Below are 15,318 nucleotides of genomic sequence, written 5' to 3'. Positions count from 1 at the left end.
GGTCAATTTTAAATCAGAAAGGTTAAATTAAACTAGTTTCAAATTGAAAAGAATTAATTTGAAAGCAAAAAGGGTCAATGTGAAATCAGAAAGGTTAAAATTAAATTAGTTTAAAATTTAAAAGAATTAAATTGAAAGTAAAAAGATTATTTAGACCGAAATATGTTACCTATTCGAAGAAACTCCGATATTGTCTTCCTTATTGAAATGGCATTTGTTGTACAAACTAATAGGATAAAAAGGGGTTTATTAGAAGCCAAATAATGGTTAAATTGAAGTTAAAAAGAGTTAATTTTACGGAAAAAATTACATTGGAATTAAATAAAAACTTCGAATATACAAGAATTTAATTTTGCATGCTTAATTTTATACCACCTTCTAGGTTTTTTTTTGGCATTTTAAATGCTTTAAAGAAAGAGTTGATTTGAAATTAAAATAAGATTAATTGGAATTAAAAATGTTAGATAGAAGAAACTCAGACATTTTCTTAATTATTCAAATAGCATTTGTCTTAAGATCAAATAGAATAAAAAAGGGTTAATTTGAAGTTAAAAAAGGTTAAATTGAAGTTAAAAAGTGTTAATTTGACGGAAAAAAGGTATATTGTATTTAATGATAATTGCAAATATACAAGAATTTTACTTTGCAGACTTAAATTTCCACCTTCTAAATTTTTTGTTTAGTTTTTTTACTATTTTAAAGAAAGAGGTAATTTAAAATTAAAATGAGATAAATTGCAATTAAAAAGACTTAATTTAAAAATATAAAGGATTAATCTGAATGTAAAAAAGGTTATTTTGACACAAAAGAGCTATAATTTGTTGATTTTTTAAAATAGATATTACACAAAGCACTGTACGCAAAATAGTATTTTTATAACAAAATAATGGGTTAATTTCATCAGTATATATTTTATTTTTAAAAAATATTGAATTACTGATATATCAAACGGCAGAAGTGCGACTAGCTGAGGTACATTAATTTTCACTAAAACTCCTGGAATCTATTATAGGGCTTGGGAAGTTTTTCAGTTTTTATAAAGGAGAACTTTTTTTTTCTTAAGTTGAGATTTACTTCGAGATGAGAGAAGGGTGAAAGTTTGCCGACAAAGTTCTCCACCTGACAGTCTGTGGAAGTATCGTTATACAAGCGGTTTCACGCTGCTTTACGTTTGAAAGAGGATTTCTTTTATACTTCTTTCGGATGTTAAGAATATTCCGCTACTTTCTTTATTTAAGGACGTCCGTCCAGATAAAAAAAATTGTTCTCTAGGACCGAGGAAACAACTTATAGAAGGTGATATTTTTAAATATGTCTTTTAATTTTCGGCTTTAAAAATGGCAAAAGTTTTCTAATGTGACCACTAATTTAAAAGTCCATTCAACAATCGAAGAGTTATGTAGGGAGCATTAACTGGTCAGTCGCTTCTGAATAAAACATGCCACCGTATCGATTCCGGGAAACTTTTCATGTTTGATTATCCTTTTAATCCGTTGAGAGTTTTACAGGCAGCATTTGAGAGCTTTGTCACCACCGCCATTTAATTAACGTTCTCCAGGCTCGAGGGTATAATTTTATTTGCCTGTTTCAGTTTTCAAGGTGGGTGCTAATGTTGAAACGAACAAATAGAATGCTGAAATCCTTAGGTTGTACTGCACAAAGAACTTTTTTTTTGCTAAAGCGAATAATTTACTGCCAGTTAAAATGGGTAAAATATTATATAAAATTCCATTTTTTGCATTATTTTTATTTTACTAGCTTCAGATATAACTTTTGAAAAAGGCTCAAGTGGAGAATATAGGCAAAATTCCACATAAAATCAATTCAGCCAATGACTTATCCATTAGCTAAAACGTTAGGAACAATAGCAATAACATTAAAAGAAAAACCTGTAAAATGTAAAAGGGTTCAAAAATCAATGAGGGAAATTTATTGTCAATCTTATTAGAATTGTATTAAAACAACAACAAACGTCAAACAAAGATAAGAACTAACGTGGGAATATTTCTAAGTCTATTCTAAAGAAAAATCTAGTTTTTAGATTACATGGATTGATTTTCTATTTCTTTTTCTAGTCTTTTACTTTAAATTTTCTTATTTAAAAATCTTTTCGTTATTTTTAATAAAAATCATTTTTTAACTTTCTTGTTTTTTAATATTGTACAACTGTTTTTCCCATCGAGATTCTGGACTTTTGAAGTAGTTCAAATAATTTATTTTTAACTTATTTTTAATCATATTTCGAATTATAAAGAAAGAAAACCAAACTAAGAGAAAAATAAATAAATTGGATACATTTTTTAGTTATTTTAAAGATTAAATGAAAATCTTTATGTAAGGTATTGGTCGAGATAAAAAAGCCAGTATCACGAGCGGGATTCGAACCCACGACCTTTGGCTAAATACGCCGCTGCACTACCACTTGAGTTATCGTGACGTCGATCCTCCCAGACGCCAACTTCCCATCTCAACGCAACCTTTCGAATTTTCCCTCCTTTTTGCCCTTTTTATCTCGACCTATACCTTACATAAAGATGAATCAATTGAAAGATGTTATTTGGTCAATTGGTACCACAAAATCTAATGAGTTAAATGAAAAGTTTATAATACAGAAAATCGCACAAAATTTAAACACAGTAAAATACAGTTTAGGGCCAGATGGCTTGTTTTATTATTAATCTTTAGCTTTAATTTTTCTTTTTTTAAAATGTTTCCCTTACTTTTAGTATGAATAATTAATTTATCAGCCAGTTAGTTGATTAATTAGTATAAAATTGCCAGAACGAAGAGAAAGACCAACACTTCTGCAACAATCACAGGTCGTGAGGGTTTAGTATGCAGGGTGCCCCGTTTACAGGAGGTTGTGAACATTTTTCGTAGCAAAAACGTCACTTTTTAATTTTCATTTTTTAATATATTATTGTACAACAGTATATTTTCTATTAAGATTCTGGGTTTTAGAAATACTTCAAATATTTTTCAGTGTATTGAGAATGAAGTGTATATTGCGTTGAGTAACTTGCAACTAGCCATATGTAAGCCCGTTCAAAGACTGTCATCTTTTATGTGTAATCTATTTTCAAAAATGATTTTCCCAACTCAAACATCGTCTGTCAACTCCCATACTGTAAGTTGAATTTTTCTGTCACGTTGTTATGGCGTATCTTGTCTTAATTAACTTCCAACATACCACAAGTTAGCTCGTTTGAAGTCTTTCGTGTCTTCTACGTCAAAAATTATCTTTCAAACTAAAATATCTTCTATCAACTCCCACATTGCTAGTGGAATTTGTCACGGTTTTATGAAAGAAACTGGGTGCAAAATTTTCCTGAAGAGTTGTATATTTTTATGTTTCAGTACTCTTTCATCAAACCTCTTCGTTATATTGAAACAATTCTTCTTTCATCTTGAATAACATAAATTGTTTAAACAACACAAACAGGAGTGGAGAAATTTTTTTTATACAAAAAGGTGTAAAATTGTTTCAAAGATTTATGTTTTTTTAAAACGTAACAACTCGCTATTTTTAAAAAACCCTTTGTACTAATTCAAAATACTTGCCTTTTTTATCTTCAAATTAAGCTTTTTTTAAATTTCACAATCAATTCAATACTTAGAAGATGTCATGAAATGTAAATAGTGAACGTCAAATTACCTCTTTTTAATTTCAGATTTCTCCCTTTTAATTGGAAATTAACACTTTTAAAATTTCAAATTACCCCCTTTTAATTTGAAATTAACATTTTTTTATTTCAAATTAACTCTTTTATAAAAGAATTTAAAAACTTAATAAATGGGATATAATGTAAACGCATTTTTTTAAATATAACAAAATTTATAATAATAAATAATTGGTATATAAAATAATTATGTTATATTTCAAAAATTTCGAATTACTAGAAGAATCATTTGTTTTTATAATTAATTGTATTTAACTTTTAATTTTAACTGTAATTGATTTTACGGTGGTATTTTAAATAAGAATTTTTTTAATGCTTAAATTAAAAGAATAATCCTTTATTTTTACACTTGATTTTGTGTAATTATCAATTTTAATTATAACTAATTTTCTTTGAAGAGATATTTGCGATTAGTGCGTTTTATGGGGGGCCAGGAGTTTTTTTCTGTTTTCTTAATTTCTGTTCAAGTATTGTATATTGTAAAATTTTCCGTGTTTAAGGAACTTTTCAGGGTCATTTAATTAATCAAAAGACAGCCCTGAAAATTTCCGTTCTTCGGTACCATATTCTCAAAATCGATTTGATCTTTTACGATCAATTTTTTTTGTTCTATTTTTGTTAATACACTGCGAATTAGTGGGCAGGGGTTTTTAAAAATAGGGACTTATTAATTTTTCCCAACAACATAAAATTTTTATACAATATTACACCTTTTTTATATTTATTATTTAATTTAGCATAGCATAAATTAAATTCAACGAAAATAAATCTCGATACTCTCCTCGAGCCTTCATTAGATAAAGCCCGAAGAGGTAATATGATCTAACATTTACCCCTTTTCATGTTTCACACCAACTTCTTAATTTGGCGTGGTCCGCCGGTACAGGGTGCTCCTAAGGTAAGGCTGGATGGGAAAACTTCAAAAAATAAACTTTTTTCATAGAAATTAGTAAATCACTCAGTTTCTCCGCTCCCATTTTTTAATAATTGCTTTATTCAATTGTTTTCGTTATCGCTCTTTAAAATGAAAGAATCATTGTTTGAAGAGATTTGGATAGAAGGTGAAAAAATACAACTTTTCAAAAAAAGTTATTTTCATGTCAAGTTATGCCCAATTTACGTCTTAAAAACGTGACAGACAAATTTCACTTACACCGGAAGATGTTTTAGTCGGGAAGTTAATTTTTTTTTCATAGATTACACATAAAAGACAAGAGTCTTCGGAGAGGCTAACGTATGGCTAGTTGCAAGTTAATCAACGAAAGTTACACCATAAAATATCATTCTGAATTTACAAAAAAATATTTGAAGTACGAAGTATTTTAATTTTTTTTTTAAATATTTTTATTATTATTATTAATATCGAATTATTTGAAGTATGAAAAATGACAGTTGTACGATAATATGAAAAATAAAAGTTAAAAAATATTGTTTTGCTCCGAAAAATCGTCAGAAGCTCCTTTAAACAGACACCCTCATACTAAACCCGCACGACCTGTGTGTGTTGCCGAAGTGTTGTCTTGTGCACTGTTATAACTTTCAAGTAATTTTTAAACTAATCAATCAATCAAATGGCTAATAAATAAATTTTTTATATTAAAAATAAAGATTAACCTTTAAAGTTAAAGACTAATAGCAAATCAATCCATCAATCGTCTTAAAATAGACTTTTACTACCTGAAAATTATTTTACACGATTTCCTTTCTTTTCCTGTTTACATTTAATCCTTAAAATAACTAGAAATATTCCCACGTTGGTTTGGTGTTTGTTTTATGACAATTCCAAATTGGATTAACAATAGAATTTTTGCTATTACTTCGTAATAGTTTTTGAACACGTCAGAATTGTACAAGTTTTCCTTTTAATGTTATTACTGTTGTTAATAAATTATTAGCTAATAATATCGTCGATGCTGTATTAATTATATGTGGTATGTTAAATATATGACTTTTCAAGTTGAGCTTTTATTCAAGGGTTTTACCTAGGAACGTTGTTTCTTTGGAGAATGTTATGACTTTGTCTTTTAGAGGGGTTGCTTTTATGTTGAGTTTGATTCTTTTTGAGAAAGGTACGTATTAGAGATATTTTCTTGGGATTGATAATTAAACCGATTTTCTCAAACTTTTCACATCTTTGTTTTTATTTGTTATTTCTAAGGCAACTGCCTAATCAGATAATGACGTAGTCGATGCAGTATTAATTGTTGGTGAATAATTTAATTTTAATCAATAATCCATTGTTTTACTTTATTGAAAGGGAAGGAACGTCGAATCGAATCCAAAGAAGGCTCAGTCGTATTAAATAAGAACCGAAATCTTTATTCTACGTGGATCCTCCTTATAGAGAGGATATCAGGGGAATTCATAACTTCCAGCCTCTCTAAAAAGCTCGCTGGCGTCTCAAGAGAAATAAAATAAGAAAAGTTTGCCGGAGTGAGATGTAATGAGAAGGCCATAATTTCACCGTGTATCGTCCTTATCTACCGTGCTCGGCCTGTTCCAATTTCCATCGAGCCCGAATTGAATATTTCAGTAGGATAAAAAGAACCACCCCCGCCGTGGAGGGTCCGGAAAATTAAGGACATTGAAGCTGAATATTTTATTTTTACGGTTTTATCTTCTTTGCATTTTATTTACATTCCGCGCTCATCTTGCAAACTCCATCGATATCAAAATCTCACTAAAAACACAAGAAGAAGTGGAGGCTGTGGCATCCTTCACCTCTGCTGGACAGGAGCAGGCCTCGAGGGCACACCTCGCCAGCCGGCTTGCTGATAAAAGCCACTACCTCTACATGCACATGTTACAAACCTCCTAATCAAAAACATCAAGCCAGGGTCACATGGCAGAGACCTGGACATCCTTTCCATCGCCGAACCTATAATGGACTCTCTCGCCTTATGAAAAATGAATTATCTACCTTCAACAATGCAACCTTCCATTCCTACATAACCTGACTCACAACTACAACGGATCGCACTAGAAAGCTACCAAAAAATCCGAAAACACCACATCCCATCCTTTCCCTTCTGTCGCAGTGACGGAATATGATCCATGTATTACCATGAAAAAGCCAATATTTTTGCCTAATATTTTAGTTGACCCAACATTACTTCTGACGAATTCATGAATGCCTCATGTCTCCTGGAGGACCTTTTCACCCCCTACCAAAGTAGTCATACCTTTGACGTTAATATATCATTACTCGGTTGCCGAATCGCGAGTCCATGGCTTTGACCACATCACGTCCCGAATCCTCCTCACGTTCAACGGTATGCTTCGCACTATACAATTTCATTTGCTCTGGATATACTCAAACAGCATCCTTTTTCCTAAACCCGGCAAGCCCGCGCATAATGCATCTTCCTACTGGCCAATTAGCCTTTCCCTTATCTTCTCAAAAATATTTGAGAAGATCCTGCTAAAACGATTGATCCATACTCAATTCTTTCAACCTTCAACCAGACCACGAATTTGGTTTCCTCTCTCAGCACTTCACGACCAAGCAGGTGTTTCGTTGTTGTTTCTATTCAACTACATAGGAATTAAAACAGCATTGAAAACCAAACAAACGGACGACAAACCGAGGCACTTGACATAATGGCATATACACCATATCATGTAAATACGGAGACAAAATTGGACAGGCAGGACGAAAAATAAAAGACATACGCACTCTCTTCACGAAAGTCATCAATAATACCAAAAAGCGTGGAACTACTCTACAAAAACGACAAAAATGCACACGAAAACTTGAAAATATACAAACTCAGGCGCATCCGGAAGACGTTTGACAGGCCAAACTAAACAAGGCGGACTAAAATGAACAAAAACGATCGGATTAGTAAAGGTTGCAGTCTGGAGCAAACAGAATAAACAACAAATAAAAATATTTTACGTGAAACTTATAAAAGGTGAGCATGTATAATTGGATTGTATGGATATATAAAAGGGTCGATGCACATGAAAAGGTATGTTAGACAGAAGGATGAGTAAAAAAACAATCTAAGTCGTTTAGAAACATTCATAATATTTCATTCTGACAGATTTGAAAATTAAATTCAATCCCCATACTTCCAATTAAAATCGCAATTGAATCAACGGAACTTAATTAGAATTTAACGAAGAAAGCAAAGGTTAATTAACTTTGTTAAATTCCTCTGCTGGGAGGAAAAGCTCACTGATGGAGAAAATACCACCAGGATTAAGCTTTTTTTTTAGGGCAGGACAAAATAGTCAAAGACTTTTCTGACTTTTATCTGTACATTGAAAATTAAAATGGTGACGAGCTTCCCCCTTATTTTATTTAAAATGTGGCAAATTGTCATAACACTCATTGGTGTTTCTTTTAACAGGTGAATAATAAAAATATGTGATTTTTAAAAGTAAGAGTAGGCACACTACGATCATCAAATAAAGGAGCTTTCATTGGCTTTCCGTAGATCAACCTGCGAACTGTTCCCACAGCGAGGAATGTCGTACGCTTTTACGCGAGTACAAGCTTTAATCGCAGAGAAAAAAAGTTTTAATTTACTTTGCATGGATCAGCGTTTTACTTTGTCACACTGTGAGCGTATCCCAGTACGCCCAAAGTCAGTATTCTACTTTGTTTTCTGCACTTTTTGGCTCTTAATTTTCTTTTCTTTTGGATTTGTGCTTTATTGAACTACCGAGCGCTGTTCCTTGGGCCCGGAGTTTTAAAAAGAACTTGTCAGGAGGAGGCAAAACCTTGAACAAGGAAGTCTCGAGGATTATTAAAATTGGAAAGTGGATTCACCACATCCAGGCAGGTGGGAAGTAATAGTCCTTAAGGTAAAGATTATTTAAAGATCGTGAGATGCGTTCTGGCGTGACGTAGGGTTTAGAAAATCATTTTCTTTATCGTGCCAACGTTTCGATCTTTAATGAGCTCATCCTCAGGGCTTAGGATTTATAAAAATTATTTAAATTACATACAAATTACATTATATACAAAAATACAACTATGAAGTTATACAATGATGTACTCAATATAGAAATCATGGCTAGCAACCTAGGCCCGATACTTGCATACATAATTATGGCACATCTATTAAACGCAGTTATACCACAACTTCCTTTCACATTACCCTTCTTCACTAAATAACTAGATGATATATTGACAGCAGTTCTCACAGATCAAATTCAAACTACATTAGTTATATTTAATAGCTTTCACTCACGCCTACAATTTACATATGAAATAAAAAACAACAAAACAATATCATTTTTAGATAGACTTGTATTAAAACAACCAGACGGCACATTAATCTCAGATCGGTATCAAAAACCAAGAAACCCAGATCTCTACTTCAACTTTAGATGATACCATCCTCTTCATACAATAATAAATACGGCCAAAGGGCTACTTCACAGAATTATTACCCTAAGCCATGAATCATTTCACCACAAGAACAGAAAGATACACAAACATATCTTCCATAACGATCACTACCCTAAACACATAATCAACATAATAATCAACAACTACAACTCAACACTAACATCATCCACTATTCCCAGGAGTCCCCTCCTGAGCACTGCACCTGTACAGCTCACCTTAAGCGTCAGAAAATGTCCAGTGGCGACGGTGGGGATCGAACCCATGACCGCGGGATTTACTAGGCGAGAGTCTGACGCCTTAACCACTCGGCAACCGCGCCCCCCCCCATTACTAATAATACTACATCATGGCCATAGAATACATAGAAACCAACATACATTTCCATGCCATACATTTACGGCCTATCACATAAATTAAACACATTTCGCTCTTCTGACAACTTTAAAATAGCTTTCGAAAACTATAAAACAATTCACACACTTTTTTCCAAAATTAAAGATCCCACACAAGTAACAAATAAATCTGACGTCATTTACAAAATCAATTGTTTAAATTGTCCGGCAACTTACAACCGTATTACATCCCAATATCTGGATAAGAGAGCAAAGCAACATATCTATGATTGCAAAAAACCCAAACAAAATCCTACAGCACTGGCTATCCACCATTTTGAACACCAACACAATTTCGACTTCAAAAATCCAAAAATATTACACACAGAACAAAACAAACATAAACGTAACTTTTTAGAAATGGTTTATATCAAGGGAGATAAACACAACATCAATTACAGAACAGACACATGTAAACTCAGTCGCAGCTACGCCAATATCATTAATCAAATTAAATATCGATAACATCGTATATCATCATCACATCACACAAAACATATAATACAACAAATAAAACAATCATCACATTCCACATATCAAACATTTCTACATAATTTAATTCTTGAACATTTTAGCTGTCCTTTCCCTGATTACTCCCATCTATATAATCCTGAAAGGATAATCAGGCCGAACCATTACCCATTTTCCCATTATCGGCTTCTTTCACCTCAAAGAAACCGACTCCTCATATAAAAATTAATGCTCTTTGTTTGTATATATTTGATTTTGAAAGAGTGGAGAAGGTAGGGATAGAATTCATGTTTCCTTTGAGGAGTCGGCTTCTTTGAGGTGAAAGGGACCGACAATGGAAAAACGGGGGCGATGGTTAGCCTCTCGGTATTATTATAGAAGGAATTATTAGGGAAATGAAGGGAAGCATGTTTCGTTTTTATATTTAATTGTATATCACTTTCTCTCCAATTAAAAGAAAAATCCTTTATTTTTATATTAATTTTATATCAATTTTAATTTTCAAATGTTTTTAAGCTATTATACAAATTGTTGGGGATTTAGACTATGTAGAAATTGTTGATGTTTGGATTGTAATCATCGTTTTGTATGTTATATTATATATTTTGTGTGTTATCGATATTGAATTTGATTAATGATGGCGCAGCTGCGGCTGAGTTTACATTGTGTCTGTTGTGTGATTGATGCTGTGTTTATCTCTGTTTTATATACCATTTCTAAAACGTTACGTTTATGTTTGCTTTGTTTTATGTTTAATATTTTTGGATTGTTGAAATCGAAATCGTGTTGGTGTTCAAAATGGTGGGTAGCTGGTGCTATAGGATTTTGTTTGGGTTTTTGCAATCATAGATAAGTTACTTATCTATCACTACCATACAGTCTGTAATTCCGAAGTAAGTTGTCGAACAATTTATAGAATTGGTTTTGTAAATTTCATCAGACTTACTTGTTACTGGTGTGGGATCTTTAATTTTGGAAAAAAAGGAGTGAATAGTTTTATAGTTTTTGAAAGCTATTTTAAAGTTATCAGAAGAGAGAAATTAGAGAAATGAAACATTTATTTTATAGAACAATTTTTTTTAAATCTCAAAATAAGTGAAGAAAATTGACTTTTATATTTAATTTTATATCACTTTATCTCAAATTAAAAGAAGAATCCTTTATTTTTACAATTAATTTTATATCAATTTTAATTTTAATTATTCTTCGTATNAACCCCCAATTTGAACACACAAGAATTCGTACTATGGCTAATATGCAAGATCATAAGGCCAATAAAAAAAATAAAAAAAATTGATTTATAATTTTTATGTAATGTGTTGCTGCAGGTGCGTATTTAGCGGAAGGCCGTGGTTCGAATCCCGCTCGTGACAGTAACTTTTTCATTTCAACCAAGACCTTACGTACAAAGAACAATTGATTGAAAGAAGTTATTTCGTCAATCAAACCACTAAACCAAATATATTTAATTTTAATTGTAATTAATTTTCAAATGTTTTTTTAAGAGCTCAATTATTTTTTTATTTCACAGGAATTTTACTCAACGTGTTCCCTTCAGCGTGATACCAAATCACTTAAAACTATTTTTCTTTTCATCATCTTGTACTGAACATTTTATACACCCTAGAAATACAAAATATCAAGGGTTTTTCCTTTTGGTGCTTCGGGTCTTTGGTGTGTGTACTTTTCCATGTTAAACGTTCACCAAAATTACTCCGAGGAATTTTAAATGATTTCCACTGGTTTGTTCATAATATTAGTGAGACGGTTGATTTCGGGTGGTCAAGTTTTGGCCAAGTTGCGGATTCTCCAAGGCTATAAACTAACTACGTCGGCTAAACTTAACAGCCAGGTTGTTTCTCATTTGAATCCATTACGGGCCAAAAGGATGCGGAAATGTACAAATATTTTATGGCAAGTGCGCATACAACGAATAATAAAGATTTTCACGCGAGAATAAATAAAATTCGCACTCAGCAAAATTTACGATACTCCCCAGAGTTATAAAATTATTTAAAAAAAAAAAAAATTAAAAAAACGGCGTTTATTCCATTAAAAGAGTGTACGGTCGGTGGTTTTCATATCCGGCCTGGTTTACAATATAGATCGTAACTCCTAAAATTTCCGCTTTCAGACAATAGAGTTTGCGGAAGACCGAACCCAAGGGATGAACGTCCAACCGCAGTCAAAGTTATCCAATCCTGGCCGTCATTACCGAATAAAGGGCCTCTTCTATTGCAAAGGAACGGGGGGGATGAGGAAAAATTCGCCGAGCCGGATTGGAAATTGTTGAAATTCGTAAACTTTTTTAATTCAATCATTCACGCAGCATGACGGTTATTAAAAGAGATGTTTAGCGGTGATTAAATGTTGATGACACTTTCGTGTTGCTCACCCAACCCGCGTTGAACGTTGAACAATCAACCCCCTGAGCTGAGCTACCAGCGGAAACAAATTCAACCAATCAAACCACCCTAATTTTTCTCTTCACGATTCATTTTTGTTAATTAATAAAACGCAAGTATGTAACAAATGAAAAATAATTAAACATAGAATTTAATTTTGAAAACGTATTTCAAAACTAGTTTACAGGGTTTTCAAATTAAATTCACCATTTTGCAAATAAACAAAGTATTTCTACATATATATTTTTTATTTAAAAAAAAAAATTAAATAATTTTAATGAGTAAGAAAAATATTACAAAGTTCATTATATTTAGTGGTCTATTGACCAAATTACTACTTTCAATTAATTAATCTTTACATGTAAGCTTTTGGTTGAACTGAAAAAGTTAGTGTCACGAGCAGGATTCGAATCCACGACCATTGGCTCAATACAGCGCTGTTCTAATGACGAGCTATCGTGACTTCGATCCACTCGGACACCAGCTTACCATCTCAACCCCACCTTTCGAGTTTTCCCTCCTTTTTGCCACTTTTCAAGTGTGAGGATCGATGTCACAATAGCTCAAGTGGTTAGAGCAGCGCTGTATTGAGCCGAAGGTCGTGGGTTCGAATCCCGATTGTGACACTAACTTTTTTAATTTCAACCAAAACCTTACATAAAAAGATCATCAGGAAAAGATAAAAAATCAAAAAAAGCATTTCTATAATCACGTTTTTCCCTTTTTTTGATAAAATCAAATGGATTGATGAATCCGCAATTGGAAATCAAGCCTACTAATTATTATTACACCAGACCGCATCTCACGATTTCGGAATAATTATCGGTTAACGGTCACTAATAATCACCACCCACTTTTTATTATTGTAATGTTCGAAAGTAGAGCATATACTAATAATAAATATTGTTTAACTTTTTTTCTACGTAGACTAGTCTGTGGGGGAAAACTAGTTGTGAGAAAACCAGGAATGACAATATGAAGTTTGTAGATAGACGGAAAGCAAATACATCAAAAGTTTTAAATTGAATATGTAAACATGCAATTTTCGATTACTTTATTTATGATTTCTACTCGAACGTTCTTAACTGATTTTTTACTAACGAATTAATATTATCATTATTTGATGTGTTTTTTTTTCTTCAATTCATATGTAGAAATAGATATTGAATAGAATAGAATAAATTTTTATTTGTACATGGGCACAACAATGTATACAATAATTTTAGAATGTAGGGAAAGTGACATTTCACTGTGGCTTCCTACTATTTACACTATCATTTTTATATACAAATAGGCAAGAGAAATTCCATAATAGTTTTTGGGAAAAAATCTATGTTTAAAAAAACCACAAGCAGGGTTATTGTATATGTACAATATACATATAATTAATAAATATAATTTGTTAAATATAAATAAAATAAATAATAATTATAAATTTCATTTTTGAAAGGATGAATTTGATTTTTTTTTAAATTGATTTTAAAAAGGGAGAAGTTGGTTTCCTAACGGATAATTTGGATTAGCAAAAAGTGAATTTGATTTTGAAAGTGAACTTGTTTTACAAAAGGGTGCGTTTGCTTGGCAAAAGGGTATATTTGCTTATTTACTTTACCGGTGAATTAAATTTCGGTATTGGCGACTTTCAATTTCAAATGGGTGAAAATGATTTTTAATAGGGTGAATTTAATTTGTAAAACGGTAAATTTGATTTGCACAAAAATGGATTCGAATTCAAAACAGTGAATTTGGTTACCTAAAATATGAATTAGATTTTCAAAAGGGAGAATTTAATTGGCACAAAAGGAATTCGATTTGGTTAACGTAAATTTGATTTTTTAAAAGAGAGATCTTGATTAAGAGTGAATTTATGTTGGCAAAACTTGTTTTTCAAAAGGGTGCATTTGCTTTGCAAATGGGTATATTTGCTTATTTATTTTACAAACAGGTGAATTAAATTTCGGTAAAGTCGACTTTCAATAGGGTGAATTTAATTTGGTAAAATTTAAATTGACTTTCAAATGTGTGAAATGAATTTAGTAAAAGTGAATTTGATATTCAAAAAGGTGAATTCCATGCAAACCAGTGAATTTGATTGACAAAAGGAAGAATTCGATTTGGTAATTGGTGAATTTCATTTTCCAAATGGAAATTTTGATTGGTAAAAATGTGAATTTAATTTGTAAAACGGTAAAATTTATTTTAAAACGAGTGTTTTGAATTGAAAAACCTGTAAAAATGATTTTCAAAAGGGTGATTTTAATTAAGGTTTAATTTATTATGGTAAAGTGAACTTGTTTATCAAAAGGCTGAAATTAATTTACAAAAGAGTGAATGTAATTTGAAAAGAGGGGAATTTGTTTGTGACCAGAGTGAATATAATTTGAGAAAAGTAAATTGGTTTTACAAAAGTGTGAATTTAATTTCGGAAAAGATGACTTTCAATGCAAAAGTGTGATTTCAATGTGCTCAAGGATTAATTTATTTTGGTGCAAGTTACTTTAAATGGTTGAATTTAATTTGCAAAAGAGTAAATTTGGTTTCCAAAAAAATTAATTTAATTTTCAAAAGGGCGAAAATGATTTCCAAAAAAAAATTTGATTTACTAAATGGTGATTTTGATTGATAAAAAAGTGAATGTAATTTCTAAAACGGTCAAATTGATTTTCAAACTTTTTTGATTTGAATTGAAAAACCTGTATACATTACATTTCTATTTGCCACATGTTTAAATGTATATTACAATTAGTCCTCAGAATATTAAAGAAAGCTTGGCCCACAGTCTCGTCCATCGAGAAAAAAGGGCTTGGCCCTCATTTTGAAGGTGGAGTTATCGTTTACGAAGGATAGTCTGAACTGGTTCAGAAAAAAAGCGAGCATCAGTGGTCAGGAACCACTGGGTTGGATATGGAGAGGACGAGCGTACTTTGGTGCTTAAAGTTGTAGTCACCACCAAAAATGAAAGACGGTGGATTGTTTAGTCTAAGTTCTGTTGTAAATGTGTATCGGTA

General features: G+C 31.6%; 1 protein-coding gene across 4 annotated transcripts in view; it reads right to left on the bottom strand.

Annotated features, from left to right (window-relative positions):
• Positions 1 to 15,318, bottom strand: part of LOC106661208 — a 59,263-nt gene that overhangs the window by 26,370 nt on the left and 17,575 nt on the right. The window lies entirely within an intron of this gene.

Source organism: Cimex lectularius, unplaced genomic scaffold (assembly GCF_000648675.2).
Source record: "Cimex lectularius strain Harlan isolate CLEC.00 unplaced genomic scaffold, Clec_2.1 scaffold60, whole genome shotgun sequence".
Lineage (NCBI taxonomy): Eukaryota > Metazoa > Arthropoda > Insecta > Hemiptera > Cimicidae > Cimex > Cimex lectularius.
The sequence above is the reverse complement of the archived record's forward strand: the minus strand, read 5'-3'. Positions and strand labels throughout refer to the sequence as shown.